The 16,561-nt window shown below is 46.4% G+C and overlaps 13 non-coding genes and 2 pseudogenes across 13 annotated transcripts; all 15 read left to right on the top strand.

Moving 5' to 3' along the window:
- Positions 1-403: 403 nt before the first annotated feature.
- On the top strand, positions 404-523 carry LOC127141430 (5S ribosomal RNA). Its single transcript, XR_007811951.1, has one exon. It is a non-coding gene; the product is annotated as a 5S ribosomal RNA (ribosomal RNA).
- A 497-nt stretch (positions 524-1,020) lies between these two features.
- Positions 1,021-1,139, top strand: LOC127141449 (5S ribosomal RNA). The gene has a single exon (XR_007811970.1). It is a non-coding gene; the product is annotated as a 5S ribosomal RNA (ribosomal RNA).
- A 497-nt stretch (positions 1,140-1,636) lies between these two features.
- LOC127141423 (5S ribosomal RNA) lies at positions 1,637-1,755 on the top strand. Its single transcript, XR_007811944.1, has one exon. It is a non-coding gene; the product is annotated as a 5S ribosomal RNA (ribosomal RNA).
- Positions 1,756-2,440: 685 nt separating this feature from the next.
- LOC127141454 (5S ribosomal RNA) lies at positions 2,441-2,559 on the top strand. The gene has a single exon (XR_007811972.1). It is a non-coding gene; the product is annotated as a 5S ribosomal RNA (ribosomal RNA).
- Positions 2,560-3,054: 495 nt separating this feature from the next.
- LOC127141453 (5S ribosomal RNA) lies at positions 3,055-3,173 on the top strand. The gene has a single exon (XR_007811971.1). It is a non-coding gene; the product is annotated as a 5S ribosomal RNA (ribosomal RNA).
- A 495-nt stretch (positions 3,174-3,668) lies between these two features.
- Positions 3,669-3,787, top strand: LOC127141448 (5S ribosomal RNA). Its single transcript, XR_007811969.1, has one exon. It is a non-coding gene; the product is annotated as a 5S ribosomal RNA (ribosomal RNA).
- A 495-nt stretch (positions 3,788-4,282) lies between these two features.
- On the top strand, positions 4,283-4,401 carry LOC127141437 (5S ribosomal RNA). The gene has a single exon (XR_007811958.1). It is a non-coding gene; the product is annotated as a 5S ribosomal RNA (ribosomal RNA).
- Positions 4,402-5,105: 704 nt separating this feature from the next.
- Positions 5,106-5,230, top strand: LOC127141452 (uncharacterized; annotated as a pseudogene).
- A 496-nt stretch (positions 5,231-5,726) lies between these two features.
- Positions 5,727-5,845, top strand: LOC127141426 (5S ribosomal RNA). The gene has a single exon (XR_007811947.1). It is a non-coding gene; the product is annotated as a 5S ribosomal RNA (ribosomal RNA).
- Positions 5,846-6,340: 495 nt separating this feature from the next.
- On the top strand, positions 6,341-6,459 carry LOC127141493 (5S ribosomal RNA). The gene has a single exon (XR_007812011.1). It is a non-coding gene; the product is annotated as a 5S ribosomal RNA (ribosomal RNA).
- A 495-nt stretch (positions 6,460-6,954) lies between these two features.
- LOC127141482 (5S ribosomal RNA) lies at positions 6,955-7,073 on the top strand. Its single transcript, XR_007812000.1, has one exon. It is a non-coding gene; the product is annotated as a 5S ribosomal RNA (ribosomal RNA).
- Positions 7,074-7,567: 494 nt separating this feature from the next.
- On the top strand, positions 7,568-7,686 carry LOC127141471 (5S ribosomal RNA). The gene has a single exon (XR_007811989.1). It is a non-coding gene; the product is annotated as a 5S ribosomal RNA (ribosomal RNA).
- A 495-nt stretch (positions 7,687-8,181) lies between these two features.
- Positions 8,182-8,301, top strand: LOC127141451 (uncharacterized; annotated as a pseudogene).
- A 483-nt stretch (positions 8,302-8,784) lies between these two features.
- Positions 8,785-8,903, top strand: LOC127141460 (5S ribosomal RNA). Its single transcript, XR_007811978.1, has one exon. It is a non-coding gene; the product is annotated as a 5S ribosomal RNA (ribosomal RNA).
- A 4,701-nt stretch (positions 8,904-13,604) lies between these two features.
- On the top strand, positions 13,605-13,723 carry LOC127141420 (5S ribosomal RNA). Its single transcript, XR_007811941.1, has one exon. It is a non-coding gene; the product is annotated as a 5S ribosomal RNA (ribosomal RNA).
- The last annotated feature ends 2,838 nt before the right edge of the window (positions 13,724-16,561 follow it).

The following is a 16,561-nucleotide window of genomic DNA, read 5'->3' as shown; positions in this document are numbered from 1 at the left end:
CAGCCTGTATTTCACGCTCTGTTTTGCACTTCTGTTTTATGTCACGTCGCTTTCGGCAATCGGGTATTAGGCGCTGGAAAGTCACCTCTGTAAAGTCTGCACTGCTGCCGAATGAATGAGCGCAGTCTGGGTTTTGGGCACAATGACCCAATACGTCGTCCACAAGGACGTGTGGCTCACCGATGTACGTTTTGAGCAATTTCGGACGAAAATGGACTTGGAACAGAGCCAAAATGTTTGATCAGGCCATACGGAAAATTCTTGTTGGGTGGAGTAGTTATTTCTTAGTTTTGCTGTTGACTGTTAGAGAAAATCCCCATTATTGTTGATTGCTATGTGAAATAACAGATCTGCCAGTGTTATTTTGGCACGTATAAAGGGTCTGTCTTCAGCAGCCGCTGTGGCTTACGGCCACACCACCCTGAGCGCGGCCCGATCTCGTCTGATCTCGGAAGCTAAGCAGGGTCGGGCCTGGTTAGTACTTGGATGGGAGACCGCCTGGGAATACCAGGTGCCGTAAGCTTTTTTGTCCCATCTTTTCCTGCCTATCTTACAGCAGCAGAATGCCGCTTCCTCTGTAAGTTGAGACAGGGCACGCCAAAACTACTTTTATTTTGCAGCCTGTATTTCACGCTCTGTTTTGCCACTTCTGTTTTATGTCACGTCGCTTTCGGCAATCGGGTATTAGGCGCTGGAAAGTCACCTCTGTAAAGTCTGCACTGCTGCCGAATGAATGAGCGCAGTCTGGGTTTTGGGCACAATGACCCAATACGTCGTCCACAAGGACGTGTGGCTCACCGATGTACGTTTTGAGCAATTTCGGACGAAAATGGACTTGGAACAGAGCCAAATGTTTGATCAGGCCATACGGAAAATTCTTGTTGGGTGGAGTAGTTATTTCTTAGTTTTGCTGTTGACTGTTAGAGAAAATCCCCATTATTGTTGATTGCTATGTGAAATAACAGATCTGCCAGTGTTATTTTGGCACGTATAAAGGGTCTGTCTTCAGCAGCCGCTGTGGCTTACGGCCACACACCCTGAGCGCGCCCGATCGTCGTCTGATCTCGGAAGCTAAGCAGGGTCGGGCCTGGTTAGTACTTGGATGGGAGACCGCCTGGGAATACCAGGTGCCGTAAGCTTTTTGTCCCCATCTTTTCCTGCCTATCTTACAGCAGCAGAATGCCGCTTCCTCTGTAGTTGAGACAGGGCACGCCAAACTACTTTTATTTTGCAGCCTGTATTTCACGCTCTGTTTTGCACTTCTGGTTTTATGTCACGTCGCTTTCGGCAATCGGGTATTAGGCGCTGGAAAGTCACCTCTGTAAAGTCTGCACTGCTGCCGAATGAATGAGCGCAGTCTGGTTTTGGGCACAATGACCCAATACGTCGTCCACAAGGACGTGTGGCTCACCGATGTACGTTTTGAGCAATTTCGGGACGAAAATGGACTTGGAACAGAGCCAAATGTTTGATCAGGCCATAACGGAAAATTCTTGTTGGGTGGAGTAGTTATTTCTTAGTTTTGCTGTTGACTGTTAGAGAAATCCCCATTATTGTTGATTGCTATGTGAAATAACAGATCTGCCAGTGTTTATTTTGGCACGTATAAAGGGTCTGTCTTCAGCAGCCGCTGTGGCCTTACGGCCACACCACCCTGAGCGCGCCCGATCTCGTCTGATCTCGGAAGCTAAGCAGGGTCGGGCCTGGTTAGTACTTGGATGGGAGACCGCCTGGGAATACCAGGTGCCGTAAGCTTTTTGTCCCCATCTTTTCCTGCCTATCTTACAGCAGCAGAATGCCGCTTCCTCTGTAGTTGAGACAGGGCACGCCAAAACTACTTTTATTTGCAGCCTGTATTTCACGCTCTGTTTTGCACTTCTGTTTTATGTCACGCTCTGTGTTCTGCACGAATGTTTTAGTCACGTCGCTTTGCAATCGGGTAATAGGCGCTGGAAAGTCACCTCTGTAAAGTCTGCACTGATGCGTTTTGAGCAATTTCGGACGAAAATGGACTTGGAACAGAGCCAAATGTTTGATCAGGCCATACGGAAAATTCTTGTTGGGTGGAGTAGGTTTTGCTGTTGACTGTTAGAGAAAATCCCCATTATTGTTGATTGCTATGTGAAATAACAGATCTGCCAGTGTTATTTTGGCACGTATAAAGGGTCTGTCTTCAGCAGCCGCTGTGGCTTCCACCCTGAAGGACGTGTGGCTACACCGATGTACGTTTTGAGCAATTTCGGACGAAAATGGACTTGGAACAGAGCCAAATGTTTGATCAGGCCATACGGAAAATTCTTGTTGGGTGGAGTAGTTATTTCTTAGTTTTGCTGTTGACTGTTAGAGAAAATCCCCATTATTGTTGATTGCTATGTGAAATAACAGATCTGCCAGTGTTATTTTGGCACGTATAAAGGGTCTGTCTTCAGCAGCCGCTGTGGCTTACGGCCACACCACCCTGAGCGCGCCCGATCTCGTCTGATCTCGGAAGCTAAGCAGGGTCGGGCCTGGTTAGTACTTGGATGGGAGACCGCCTGGGAATACCAGGTGCCGTAAGCTTTTTGTCCCCATCTTTTCCTGCCTATCTTACAGCAGCAGAATGCCGCTTCCTCTGTAGTTGAGACAGGGCACGCCAAAACTACTTTTATTTTGCAGCCTGTATTTCACGCTCTGTTTTGCACTTCTGTTTTATGTCACGTCGCTTTCGGCAATCGGGTATTAGGCGCTGGAAAGTCACCTCTGTAAAGTCTGCACTGCTGCCGAATGAATGAGCGCAGTCTGGGTTTTGGGCACAATGACCCAATACGTCGTCCACAAGGACGTGTGGCTCACCGATGTACGTTTTGAGCAATTTCGGACGAAAATGGACTTGGAACAGAGCCAAATGTTTGATCAGGCCATACGGAAAATTCTTGTTGGGTGGAGTAGTTATTTCTTAGTTTTGCTGTTGACTGTTAGAGAAAATCCCCATTATTGTTGATTGCTATGTGAAATAACAGATCTGCCAGTGTTATTTTGGCACGTATAAAGGGTCTGTCTTCAGCAGCCGCTGTGGCTTACGGCCACACCACCCTGAGCGCGCCCGATCTCGTCTGATCTCGGAAGCTAAGCAGGGTCGGGCCTGGTTAGTACTTGGATGGGAGACCGCCTGGGAATACCAGGTGCCGTAAGCTTTTTGTCCCCATCTTTTCCTGCCTATCTTACAGCAGCAGAATGCCGCTTCCTCTGTAGTTGAGACAGGGCACGCCAAAACTACTTTTATTTTGCAGCCTGTATTTCACGCTCTGTTTTGCACTTCTGTTTTATGTCACGTCGCTTTCGGCAATCGGGTATTAGGCGCTGGAAAGTCACCTCTGTAAAGTCTGCACTGCTGCCGAATGAATGAGCGCAGTCTGGGTTTTGGGCACAATGACCCAATACGTCGTCCACAAGGACGTGTGGCTCACCGATGTACGTTTTGAGCAATTTCGGACGAAAATGGACTTGGAACAGAGCCAAATGTTTGATCAGGCCATACGGAAAATTCTTGTTGGGTGGAGTAGTTATTTCTTAGTTTTGCTGTTGACTGTTAGAGAAAATCCCCATTATTGTTGATTGCTATGTGAAATAACAGATCTGCCAGTGTTATTTTGGCACGTATAAAGGGTCTGTCTTCAGCAGCCGCTGTGGCTTACGGCCACACCACCCTGAGCGCGCCCGATCTCGTCTGATCTCGGAAGCTAAGCAGGGTCGGGCCTGGTTAGTACTTGGATGGGAGACCGCCTGGGAATACCAGGTGCCGTAAGCTTTTTGTCCCCATCTTTTCCTGCCTATCTTACAGCAGCAGAATGCCGCTTCCTCTGTAGTTGAGACAGGGCACGCCAAAACTACTTTTATTTTGCAGCCTGTATTTCACGCTCTGTTTTGCACTTCTGTTTTATGTCACGTCGCTTTCGGCAATCGGGTATTAGGCGCTGGAAAGTCACCTCTGTAAAGTCTGCACTGCTGCCGAATGAATGAGCGCAGTCTGGGTTTTGGGCACAATGACCCAATACGTCGTCCACAAGGACGTGTGGCTCACCGATGTACGTTTTGAGCAATTTCGGACGAAAATGGACTTGGAACAGAGCCAAATGTTTGATCAGGCCATACGGAAAATTCTTGTTGGGTGGAGTAGTTATTTCTTAGTTTTGCTGTTGACTGTTAGAGAAAATCCCCATTATTGTTGATTGCTATGTGAAATAACAGATCTGCCAGTGTTATTTTGGCACGTATAAAGGGTCTGTCTTCAGCAGCCGCTGTGGCTTACGGCCACACCACCCTGAGCGCGCCCGATCTCGTCTGATCTCGGAAGCTAAGCAGGGTCGGGCCTGGTTAGTACTTGGATGGGAGACCGCCTGGGAATACCAGGTGCCGTAAGCTTTTTGTCCCCATCTTTTCCTGCCTATCTTACAGCAGCAGAATGCCGCTTCCTCTGTAGTTGAGACAGGGCACGCCAAAACTACTTTTATTTTGCAGCCTGTATTTCACGCTCTGTTTTGCACTTCTGTTTTATGTCACGTCGCTTTCGGCAATCGGGTATTAGGCGCTGGAAAGTCACCTCTGTAAAGTCTGCACTGCTGCCGAATGAATGAGCGCAGTCTGGGTTTTGGGCACAATGACCCAATACGTCGTCCACAAGGACGTGTGGCTCACCGATGTACGTTTTGAGCAATTTCGGACGAAAATGGACTTGGAACAGAGCCAAATGTTTGATCAGGCCATACGGAAAATTCTTGTTGGGTGGAGTAGTTATTTCTTAGTTTTGCTGTTGACTGTTAGAGAAAATCCCCATTATTGTTGATTGCTATGTGAAATAACAGATCTGCCAGTGTTATTTTGGCACGTATAAAGGGTCTGTCTTCAGCAGCCGCTGTGGCTTACGGCCACACCACCCTGAGCGCGCCCGACTGTTAAAGGGCCTATCTTACAGCAGCAGAATGCCGCTTCCTCTGTAGTTGAGACAGGGCACGCCAAAACTACTTTTATTTTGCAGCCTGTATTTCACGCTCTGTTTTGCACTTCTGTTTTATGTCACGTCGCTTTCGGCAATCGGGTATTAGGCGCTGGAAAGCCGGACTGTGAGCCTTATCGGCCACACCACCCTGAGCGCGCCCCGAGGGCTGTCTCGTCTGATCTCGGAAGCTAAGCAGGGTCGGGCCTGGTTAGTACTTGGATGGGAGACCGCCTGGGAATACCAGGTGCCGTAAGCTTTTTGTCCCCATCTTTTCCTGCCTATCTTACAGCAGCAGAATGCCGCTTCCTCTGTAGTTGAGACAGGGCACGCCAAAACTACTTTTATTTTGCAGCCTGTATTTCACGCTCTGTTTTGCACTTCTGTTTTATGTCACGTCGCTTTCGGCAATCGGGTATTAGGCGCTGGAAAGTCACCTCTGTAAAGTCTGCACTGCTGCCGAATGAATGAGCGCAGTCTGGGTTTTGGGCACAATGACCCAATACGTCGTCCACAAGGACGTGTGGCTCACCGATGTACGTTTTGAGCAATTTCGGACGAAAATGGACTTGGAACAGAGCCAAATGTTTGATCAGGCCATACGGAAAATTCTTGTTGGGTGGAGTAGTTATTTCTTAGTTTTGCTGTTGACTGTTAGAGAAAATCCCCATTATTGTTGATTGCTATGTGAAATAACAGATCTGCCAGTGTTATTTTGGCACGTATAAAGGGTCTGTCTTCAGCAGCCGCTGTGGCTTACGGCCACACCACCCTGAGCGCGCCCGATCTCGTCTGATCTCGGAAGCTAAGCAGGGTCGGGCCTGGTTAGTACTTGGATGGGAGACCGCCTGGGAATACCAGGTGCCGTAAGCTTTTTGTCCCCATCTTTTCCTGCCTATCTTACAGCAGCAGAATGCCGCTTCCTCTGTAGTTGAGACAGGGCACGCCAAAACTACTTTTATTTTGCAGCCTGTATTTCACGCTCTGTTTTGCACTTCTGTTTTATGTCACGTCGCTTTCGGCAATCGGGTATTAGGCGCTGGAAAGTCACCTCTGTAAAGTCTGCACTGCTGCCGAATGAATGAGCGCAGTCTGGGTTTTGGGCACAATGACCCAATACGTCGTCCACAAGGACGTGTGGCTCACCGATGTACGTTTTGAGCAATTTCGGACGAAAATGGACTTGGAACAGAGCCAAATGTTTGATCAGGCCATACGGAAAATTCTTGTTGGGTGGAGTAGTTATTTCTTAGTTTTGCTGTTGACTGTTAGAGAAAATCCCCATTATTGTTGATTGCTATGTGAAATAACAGATCTGCCAGTGTTATTTTGGCACGTATAAAGGGTCTGTCTTCAGCAGCCGCTGTGGCTTACGGCCACACCACCCTGAGCGCGCCCGATCTCGTCTGATCTCGGAAGCTAAGCAGGGTCGGGCCTGGTTAGTACTTGGATGGGAGACCGCCTGGGAATACCAGGTGCCGTAAGCTTTTTGTCCCCATCTTTTCCTGCCTATCTTACAGCAGCAGAATGCCGCTTCCTCTGTAGTTGAGACAGGGCACGCCCAAACTACTTTTATTTTGCAGCCTGTATTTCACGCTCTGTTTTGCACTTCTGTTTTATGTCACGTCGCTTTCGGCAATCGGGTATTAGGCGCTGGAAAGTCACCTCTGTAAAGTCTGCACTGCTGCCGAATGAATGAGCGCAGTCTGGGTTTTGGGCACAATGACCCAATACGTCGTCCACAAGGACGTGTGGCTCACCGATGTACGTTTTGAGCAATTTCGGACGAAAATGGACTTGGAACAGAGCCAAATGTTTGATCAGGCCATACGGAAAATTCTTGTTGGGTGGAGTAGTTATTTCTTAGTTTTGCTGTTGACTGTTAGAGAAAATCCCCATTATTGTTGATTGCTATGTGAAATAACAGATCTGCCAGTGTTATTTTGGCACGTATAAAGGGTCTGTCTTCAGCAGCCGCTGTGGCTTACGGCCACACCACCCTGAGCGCGCCCGATCTCGTCTGATCTCGGAAGCTAAGCAGGGTCGGGCCTGGTTAGTACTTGGATGGGAGACCGCCTGGGAATACCAGGTGCCGTAAGCTTTTTGTCCCCATCTTTTCCTGCCTATCTTACAGCAGCAGAATGCCGCTTCCTCTGTAGTTGAGACAGGGCACGCCAAACTACTTTTATTTTGCAGCCTGTATTTCACGCTCTGTTTTGCACTTCTGTTTTATGTCACGTCGCTTTCGGCAATCGGGTATTAGGCGCTGGAAAGTCACCTCTGTAAAGTCTGCACTGCTGCCGAATGAATGAGCGCAGTCTGGGTTTTGGGCACAATGACCCAATACGTCGTCCACAAGGACGTGTGGCTCACCGATGTACGTTTTGAGCAATTTCGGACGAAAATGGACTTGGAACAGAGCCAAATGTTTGATCAGGCCATACGGAAAATTCTTGTTGGGTGGAGTAGTTATTTCTTAGTTTTGCTGTTGACTGTTAGAGAAAATCCCCATTATTGTTGATTGCTATGTGAAATAACAGATCTGCCAGTGTTATTTTGGCACGTATAAAGGGTCTGTCTTCAGCAGCCGCTGTGGCTTACGGCCACACCACCCTGAGCGCGCCCGATCTCGTCTGATCTCGGAAGCTAAGCAGGGTCGGGCCTGGTTAGTACTTGGATGGGAGACCGCCTGGGAATACCAGGTGCCGTAAGCTTTTTGTCCCCATCTTTTCCTGCCTATCTTACAGCAGCAGAATGCCGCTTCCTCTGTAGTTGAGACAGGGCACGCCCAAACTACTTTTATTTTGCAGCCTGTATTTCACGCTCTGTTTTGCACTTCTGTTTTATGTCACGTCGCTTTCGGCAATCGGGTATTAGGCGCTGGAAAGTCACCTCTGTAAAGTCTGCACTGCTGCCGAATGAATGAGCGCAGTCTGGGTTTTGGGCACAATGACCCAATACGTCGTCCACAAGGACGTGTGGCTCACCGATGTACGTTTTGAGCAATTTCGGACGAAAATGGACTTGGAACAGAGCCAAATGTTTGATCAGGCCATACGGAAAATTCTTGTTGGGTGGAGTAGTTATTTCTTAGTTTTGCTGTTGACTGTTAGAGAAAATCCCCATTATTGTTGATTGCTATGTGAAATAACAGATCTGCCAGTGTTATTTTGGCACGTATAAAGGGTCTGTCTTCAGCAGCCGCTGTGGCTTACGGCCACACCACCCTGAGCGCGCCTATAGGTCGTCTGATCTCGGAAGCTAAGCAGGGTCGGGCCTGGTTAGTACTTGGATGGGAGACCGCCTGGGAATACCAGGTGCCGTAAGCTTTTTTTCCTGCCTATCTTACAGCAGCAGAATGCCGCTTCCTCTGTAGTTGAGACAGGGCACGCCAAACTACTTTTATTTTGCAGCCTGTATTTCACGCTCTGTTTTGCACTTCTGTTTTATGTCACGTCGCTTTCGGCAATCGGGTATTAGGCGCTGGAAAGTCACCTCTGTAAAGTCTGCACTGCTGCCGAATGAATGAGCGCAGTCTGGGTTTTGGGCACAATGACCCAATACGTCGTCCACAAGGACGTGTGGCTCACCGATGTACGTTTTGAGCAATTTCGGACGAAAATGGACTTGGAACAGAGCCAAATGTTTGATCAGGCCATACGGAAAATTCTTGTTGGGTGGAGTAGTTATTTCTTAGTTTTGCTGTTGACTGTTAGAGAAAATCCCCATTATTGTTGATTGCTATGTGAAATAACAGATCTGCCAGTGTTATTTTGGCACGTATAAAGGGTCTGTCTTCAGCAGCCGCTGTGGCTTACGGCCACACCACCCTGAGCGCGCCCGATCTCGTCTGATCTCGGAAGCTAAGCAGGGTCGGGCCTGGTTAGTACTTGGATGGGAGACCGCCTGGGAATACCAGGTGCCGTAAGCTTTTTGTCCCCATCTTTTCCTGCCTATCTTACAGCAGCAGAATGCCGCTTCCTCTGTAGTTGAGACAGGGCACGCCAAACTACTTTTATTTTGCAGCCTGTATTTCACGCTCTGTTTTGCACTTCTGTTTTATGTCACGTCGCTTTCGGCAATCGGGTATTAGGCGCTGGAAAGTCACCTCTGTAAAGTCTGCACTGCTGCCGAATGAATGAGCGCAGTCTGGGTTTTGGGCACAATGACCCAATACGTCGTCCACAAGGACGTGTGGCTCACCGATGTACGTTTTGAGCAATTTCGGACGAAAATGGACTTGGAACAGAGCCAAATGTTTGATCAGGCCATACGGAAAATTCTTGTTGGGTGGAGTAGTTATTTCTTAGTTTTGCTGTTGACTGTTAGAGAAAATCCCCATTATTGTTGATTGCTATGTGAAATAACAGATCTGCCAGTGTTATTTTGGCACGTATAAAGGGTCTGTCTTCAGCAGCCGCTGTGGCTTACGGCCACACCACCCTGACGCGCCCGATCTCGTCTGTCGGAAGCTGAGCAGGGTCGGGTGGGAGACTTGGATGGGAGACCGCGGAATACCAGGGCGAAGCTTTTTACTTCAGCAGCAGAATGCGCTTTCTTAGTTGAGAAGGGCAGAAAACTATTTTATTTTGCATTTTTCAGCTCTTTTTGACTTCTGTTTTATGTCAGTCGCTTTCGGCAATCTGTTTAGGCGCTGGAAAGTCACCTCTGAAAGCTGCAGAGCTGTATGAATGAGCGCAGTCTGGGTTTTGGGAATGACCCATACGTGTGACAAGGAGTGTGGCTCACCGATGTCTTTTGAGCAATTTCGGAGAAAATGGATTGGAACAGAGCCAAATGTTGATCAGGCATAGGAAATTCTTGTTGGGTGGAGTAGTTATTTCTTTTTTTGCTGTTGACTGTTAAGAAATCCCATTATTTTGATTGCTATGTGAAATAACAGATTGCCATGTTATTTTGCACTATAAAGGGTCTGTCTTCAGCAGCCGCTGTGGCTTACGGCCAACCACCCTGAGCGCGCCGATCTGTCTGATCTCGGAAGCTAAGCAGGGTGGCCTGGTTAGTACTTGGTGGGAGACCGCCTGGGAATACAGGTGCCGTAAGCTTTTTGTTTTATTTACAGCAGAGAATGCCGCTTCCATGAGTGAGACAGGGCGCAAAATATTTTATTTGCAGCCTGTATTTCACGCTCTTTTTGCAATCTTTTTATGTACGTCGTTTGGCAATGGGTATTAGGGCTGAAAGTACCTTGTAAAGTTGCATGCTGCGATGAGCGCAGTCTGGGTTTTGGGCTGACCCACGGGTCGGATGTGGCCAGATGGTGAGAATTTCGGAGAAAAGGAGTGGAACAGAGCCAAAGTAAAAAAAGGCCATACGAAAATTTTGTTGGGTGGAGTAGTTATTCTTAGTTTGTGTTGATGTTAGGAAAATCCCCATTATTGTTGATTGCATGTAAATAAAGATTGCCAGGTTATTTTGGACGATAAGGGGAGGAGGAGAGCCGTGTGGTTACGGCCAAGACCTGAGGCCAGTGTTGATTCGGAAGCTAGAGCAGGGTCGGGCCTGGTTAGTATCTTGGATGGGAAGACCGCCTGGGAATACCAGGGTGCTCTGAAAAGCTTTTTGTGTGACCCAATAGTCGTGGCTTGGCTCACGAAATTTTAGCAATTTCGGAGAAATGGACTTGGAACAGAGCCAAATGTTTGATCAGGTAGGAAAATTCTTTTGGGTGGGTAGTTATTTGTAGGAGGTGTGACTGTTGAAAAATCCCCATATTTTGATTGCTATGTGAAATACAGATTGCCAAGTATTTTGGCACGTAAAAGGGTCTGTCTTCAGCAGCCGCTGTGGTTACGGCCACACCACCCTGGCGCGCCCGATTCGTTGATCTGGAAGCTAAGCAGGGTCGGGCTGGTTAGTACTTGGAGGGAGCCGCCTGGGATACAGGTGCCGTAAGTTTTCCATGTACACACAGAATGCCGCTTCCTTGGGGGAGACAGGAGCCAAATATTTTATTTTGAGCCTGTATTTCACGCTTTTTTGACTTCTGTTTTATTCAGTCGTTTCGGAATCGGTATTGGGCTGGAAAGTACCTTGTAAATCTGCACTGCTGCCGAATAAATGGGCAGTTGGTTTTGGCACAATGACCCAATAGTCGACACAAGGACGTGTGCTCACCGATGTGAGTGTTTAAATGCATAGTTTGTTGGGTGGAGTAGTTATTTTTAGTTTTGGTTGACTGTTAGAAAAAAAATTTTGATTATATGTGAAATAATGATCTGCCATGTTATTTTGGAGGTATAAAGGGTCTGTCTTAAGACCGCTTGGCTTAGGCCACCAGCTGAGCGGCCCGATCTCGTCTGATTCGGAAGCTAAGAGGGTGGGCCTGGTTAGTACTTGGATGGGAGACCGCCTGGGAAAAAGGTGCCGAAGCTTTTTGTCCCTATCTTACAGCAGCAGAATGCCGCTTCTCTGTATTGAGACAGGGCACCCAAACTACTTTTATTTTGCAGCCTGTATTCACGCTCTGTTTTGCACTTCTGTTTTATGTAGGGGTTGGCAATCGGGTTTAGGCGCTGGAAAGTAATTTGAAAGTCTCATGCTGGGAATGATATCAATGAAGACACTGATAGGATGTAAGGATAGAGGAGGGTTGAATTTAGTAGATTTAGTTTTGAAGAAAAATGCAATGAGGATTAAAACGGTTCAGAAGTTCTTATATGGTGAGCGGGAGTATGGGTGGAAGATGTATTTTAAGCAATTCTTACATAACAGTGGGGGGTGTGGTGATGATGGAATTTTTATGAGCCTAAAGAAAGGTAGCGATAATAAAATACCGTTGTTTTATCAGGAAGTGTTCAGTGCATGGGCGGAGTTCTTAAAAGAAAGAGTATTTTATGAGTGTACAGAAATCAATCAAGTTTTTAAGCAACCAATTTTCTTAAACCCCAGGATAACGAATAATGCAAGGATGATGGACAATGCTCTATTCATCCTGGCCGGTGTGAGGCAAATAAAGGATATAGCCTATGAGTATGTGCCTGGTTTTTTACCTGAGAGGGCAATTTTTGACTCGATCTTAGAATGTGATGAAGATGCAAGGATGACAACGGTGCAAAATGTGTATGGGAAAATTAAAGCGAGTTTGCCAGTGAATTGGGTGAATTTAATAAGGAAACAATCTGTACAACGGGGTGAGTGTGCCATGCCAGTCCTATTTGTGGATTATGCTGGGGTTAGGAAACTGTTCAAAGAGGTCAAAATGAAACAAATATATATGATGCTATTAGAAGGAGAATTCAAAATACCAGAGGGTGAAAGAGTGTGGAAAATGTATTTGCCAGAATTAAATGTGGTGGAAATGTGGAAGAATGTGTGTGTAAAGTTTAAAACTGCAGAATGTGCTGATCTAGATTTTAAAATGAGGCATAATAGAGTTTTTACTAATGTAGTGATTCACCAGTTCAATAAGAATGTCAGAAGGAGTGTGATTTGTGTGTGCGTGAACCAGAAACCCTATTTCATTTATTTTGGGAATGTGTAGAGGTGGAGGGTTTTCACAAGAAAGTCAAGGAGTGGGTGAGGGTGAATTGGAGGGAGGGAATTTTAGAGGGGAGGGAGTGGAGGAAGATCTTTTTGTTGGGATAAATGAAAAGGTAAAGAGTGGGAAAGTAAATTTATTGAATGTGATGTTAAGTATAGCAAGGTATGCGATATGGTGTAGAAGAAATTTCATGCATTTTGAAGGGAAGAGGATGGGGGTGTGGGAGGTGTTTGTAGCTCAGGTGAGAAAATATGTTTACATGATGTTTCTTTATTTGGAGAGAGAGGTTTTTGTGGACTGGTTTGTTGATGAAAGTGATGTGGTAAATCTGGATGAGGGTGGGAATGTGAGATTAAAGTTTTAGTTTTAATTATTATTGATGTAAAGTGGTTGAGGGGATTTTTTTGTGCTAATCTGTTATTTGCTTTAAAGGTCCCTTGGGCTGAATATGTACAGAACATGTATAAAGTGCTTGTATGATTGTTCTTTGTAAATGATTGTATACTTTTGATAAATAAAAAAAAAAAAAAAAAAAAGCGCGCCCGATCTCGTCTGATCTCGGAAGCTAAGCAGGGTGGGGCCTGGTTAGTACTTGGATGGGAGACCGCCTGGGAATACCAGGTGCCGTAAGCTTTTTGTCCCCATCTTTTCCTGCCTATCTTACAGCAGCAGAATGCCGCTTCCTCTGTAGTTGAGACAGGGCACGCCAAAACTACTTTTATTTTGCAGCCTGTATTTCACGCTCTGTTTTGCACTTCTGTTTTATGTCACGTCGCTTTCGGCAGTCGGGTATTAGGCGCTGGAAAGTCACCTCTGTAAAGTCTGCACTGCTGCCGAATGAATGAGCGCAGTCTGGGTTTTGGGCACAATGACCCAATACGTCGTCCACAAGGACGTGTGGCTCACCGATGTACGTTTTGAGCAATTTCGGACAAAAATGGACTTGGAACAGAGCCAAATGTTTGATCAGGCCATACGGAAAATTCTTGTTGGGTGGAGTAGTTATTTCTTAGTTTTGCTGTTGACTGTTAGAGAAAATCCCCATTATTGTTGATTGCTATGTGAAATAACAGATCTGCCAGTGTTATTTTGGCACGTATAAAGGGTCTGTCTTCAGCAGCCGCTGTGGCTTACGGCCACACCACCCTGAGCGCGCCCGATCTCGTCTGATCTCGGAAGCTAAGCAGGGTCGGGCCTGGTTAGTACTTGGATGGGAGACCGCCTGGGAATACCAGGTGCCGTAAGCTTTTTGTCCCATCTTTTCCTGCCTATCTTACAGCAGCAGAATGCCGCTTCCTCTGTAGTTGAGACAGGGCACGCCCAAACTACTTTTATTTTGCAGCCTGTATTTCACGCTCTGTTTTGCACTTCTGTTTTATGTCACGTCGCTTTCGGCAATCGGGTATTAGGCGCTGGAAAGTCACCTCTGTAAAGTCTGCACTGCTGCCGAATGAATGAGCGCAGTCTGGGTTTTGGGCACAATGACCCAATACGTCGTCCACAAGGACGTGTGGCTCACCGATGTACGTTTTGAGCAATTTCGGACGAAAATGGACTTGGAACAGAGCCAAATGTTTGATCAGGCCATACGGAAAATTCTTGTTGGGTGGAGTAGTTATTTCTTAGTTTTGCTGTTGACTGTTAGAGAAAATCCCCATTATTGTTGATTGCTATGTGAAATAACAGATCTGCCAGTGTTATTTTGGCACGTATAAAGGGTCTGTCTTCAGCAGCCGCTGTGGCTTACGGCCACACCACCCTGAGCGCGCCTACAGGTGAAGCAGTGCAGTGTGGGAGCTTGTGAAAATAGCTTGTGAGGTTTTTTGGTTTTTTTGGTTTAATAGAACTATATCTGGCTTTTTGCTTTTTTTTCTTTTTTTACTGAGAGTGTCATCCCCAGACAGCGGCTGCTGTTTGGGGAATTTCCCCTTTAAGTTCGTTTTTACGGCATGACGATGGAGAAGAGACCGGAGAGAGAGACGAGACATGTGGACGGTGGAGACAAAGGAGGAAGAATCTATGAGAGACAGGCTGACTTTATTAGCAGAGATCGATGGGGAGGACAATATAACAATGATGGAGCTGCTGAGAAAAAGTAAAAGAAGAGTGTGGTGAAGTAATCGGCTGTAGATTCAAGTCACTGAAGTCTTATGAATTAACAATGAAGGACGCACGAGGAAAAGAAAAGCTGGATGGATGGACTTAAGATCAAAGACAGCCGGATAATGGGAAAGGAGCTAGGAAACGACGAGTTGGTCGTTTCTTTTATTAATTTGCCGACGTATATTGAAGACGAGGAGATTTTGGAGAAACTGAAAGAGTGGGGAGTGAAGGCGATCTCCCCGATTAAGCGGCGGATGTGGCCCGGGGAACATCAATTGCCGATGGGACAGGATTTATGAAAGTGAAATTCACTGAGACTGTTAAATCACTGCCGTACTCAACAAAGTTTGAGACAGTTGGGGGTTTCTGAGCATTTCAGGGTCATTCATGATCGGCAAATAAAAGTGTGCTGACTCTGCATCCGACCGGGGCATGTAGTGAGAGACTGCCCGACGTTTAAATGTTTCAAATGTGGGAACCAAGGACACTATGCCCGAGAATGTGTGGTGACGGAGAGATGCCAGGATTGCAGAGAGAAAGTGACTCTGTGTATATGTGGGGCATCGGCTGCTTTCAGAGGAGAGATTCCCTACTCTGACATCTCGTCTAGCAGAGGGGACCTGGTGGAGGAGGTGGAAGATCCGACGGGGGAGAGGGAGGAGGAGTTGGCGGAGGCGGCGGATGAGCTGACGGAAGAGAGGGAGGAGGTGGAGATCGGTGGCGGGCGAATCTGGTCGCTGGAAGCGGAGGAGTTGGACAGCAGTCTCGAAGATGCTGGCTCGAGGATAACTGCGGTCAGCGAGGGAGGAGATGAGAGAGATCGATTAGGTGAGAAAACTGGAGGAGGAGGGGCGTGTGTTGTAGACGAGAGAGACGGCCATGTGCGCTCTTCTCAGCTGAGCGCAGGCAGTACGGAGACGGACGTGAATCTGAGAAGTAGCGGAGAAGAGATGGATATCAGTGAGGACATGATAAGGCAATTGAAAGGAAGAAGAAAGGGAAAGAGAAGATGAACGTGAAAAAATGAAAGGTATGAATGAAGCTCTGCAGTTATTTCTTTTTTTTGTTTCTTTGCATTATGAGCGCTCCAATTAAAATCTCTTCATTTAACTGTAACGGACTTAGAGACATTCGGAAAGCAGAGCAGGTTTTTGCTGGGCTAGACTCAGACATTTTATGTTTACAAGAAACTCATTGGAGCGATGAGCTTATGGACAGAATGAAGGTGATGTGGAGGGGGGATCTCTTTGTGAATCATGGGGGCAGAGGGAATGTGGAGTGGCAATTTTGGAAGGAATTGTGGACAATGTTAAACAAATATTTAAGGATACTAAGGGCAGATTATTAGTTATTGAATTTGAACTGCAAAGTCTTCTGTTTCGTTTGGTAAATGTCTATGCACCTAATATTGAAACAGAGAGAAAAACGTTTTTTGGGAAAATGAAGGGTTTAGTTAAAGGGAACTGTATTTTAGTTGGTGATTTTAATGTATGGTGTACGAGGCTTGATGCATGTAATGTTGCAATATTCAAGAACGATGCATCGAGAGAACAGTACTTAATAACATCCTGCTGACTGATGATTTGGTTGACGTATGGAGAGAGAGGATAATCCATATAAAAGAAAATTTTCCAGAAGGCAAATGGTGTTGGGCAGCTTGAAACAAAGTAGGATTGATTTATGTTTAGTTAAAAGAAATGTTGTAAGTTTGGTAGGAAGGATAAGTTAATAAGTTTATAGGTTTAAGTGATCATGCCGCCGTGTCCTTTCTCTTGGGTGAAAAAAGGGGTGGGAAGGGAGGTGGATTATGGTGTTTAAATGCTTCTCTGTTGGAGGAGCCGAAATATAAAAAATGTATTACCGATTGTATAAAAGTTTGAAAAAGGAAGTCCGCTGTACGAGGGGAACATCTGTGACTGGTGGGAAATGGTTAAAACTAAATTAAAGAAAATAAGTATCAGATATGCTAAGAGGAGGAGTTT

The sequence above is a fragment of the Lates calcarifer genome, unplaced genomic scaffold, assembly GCF_001640805.2.
Source record: "Lates calcarifer isolate ASB-BC8 unplaced genomic scaffold, TLL_Latcal_v3 _unitig_5660_quiver_814, whole genome shotgun sequence".
Taxonomy (NCBI): Eukaryota; Metazoa; Chordata; class Actinopteri; family Centropomidae; genus Lates; species Lates calcarifer.
Note: the sequence above shows the minus strand (reverse complement) of the source record. Positions and strands in the feature narration are given on the sequence as shown.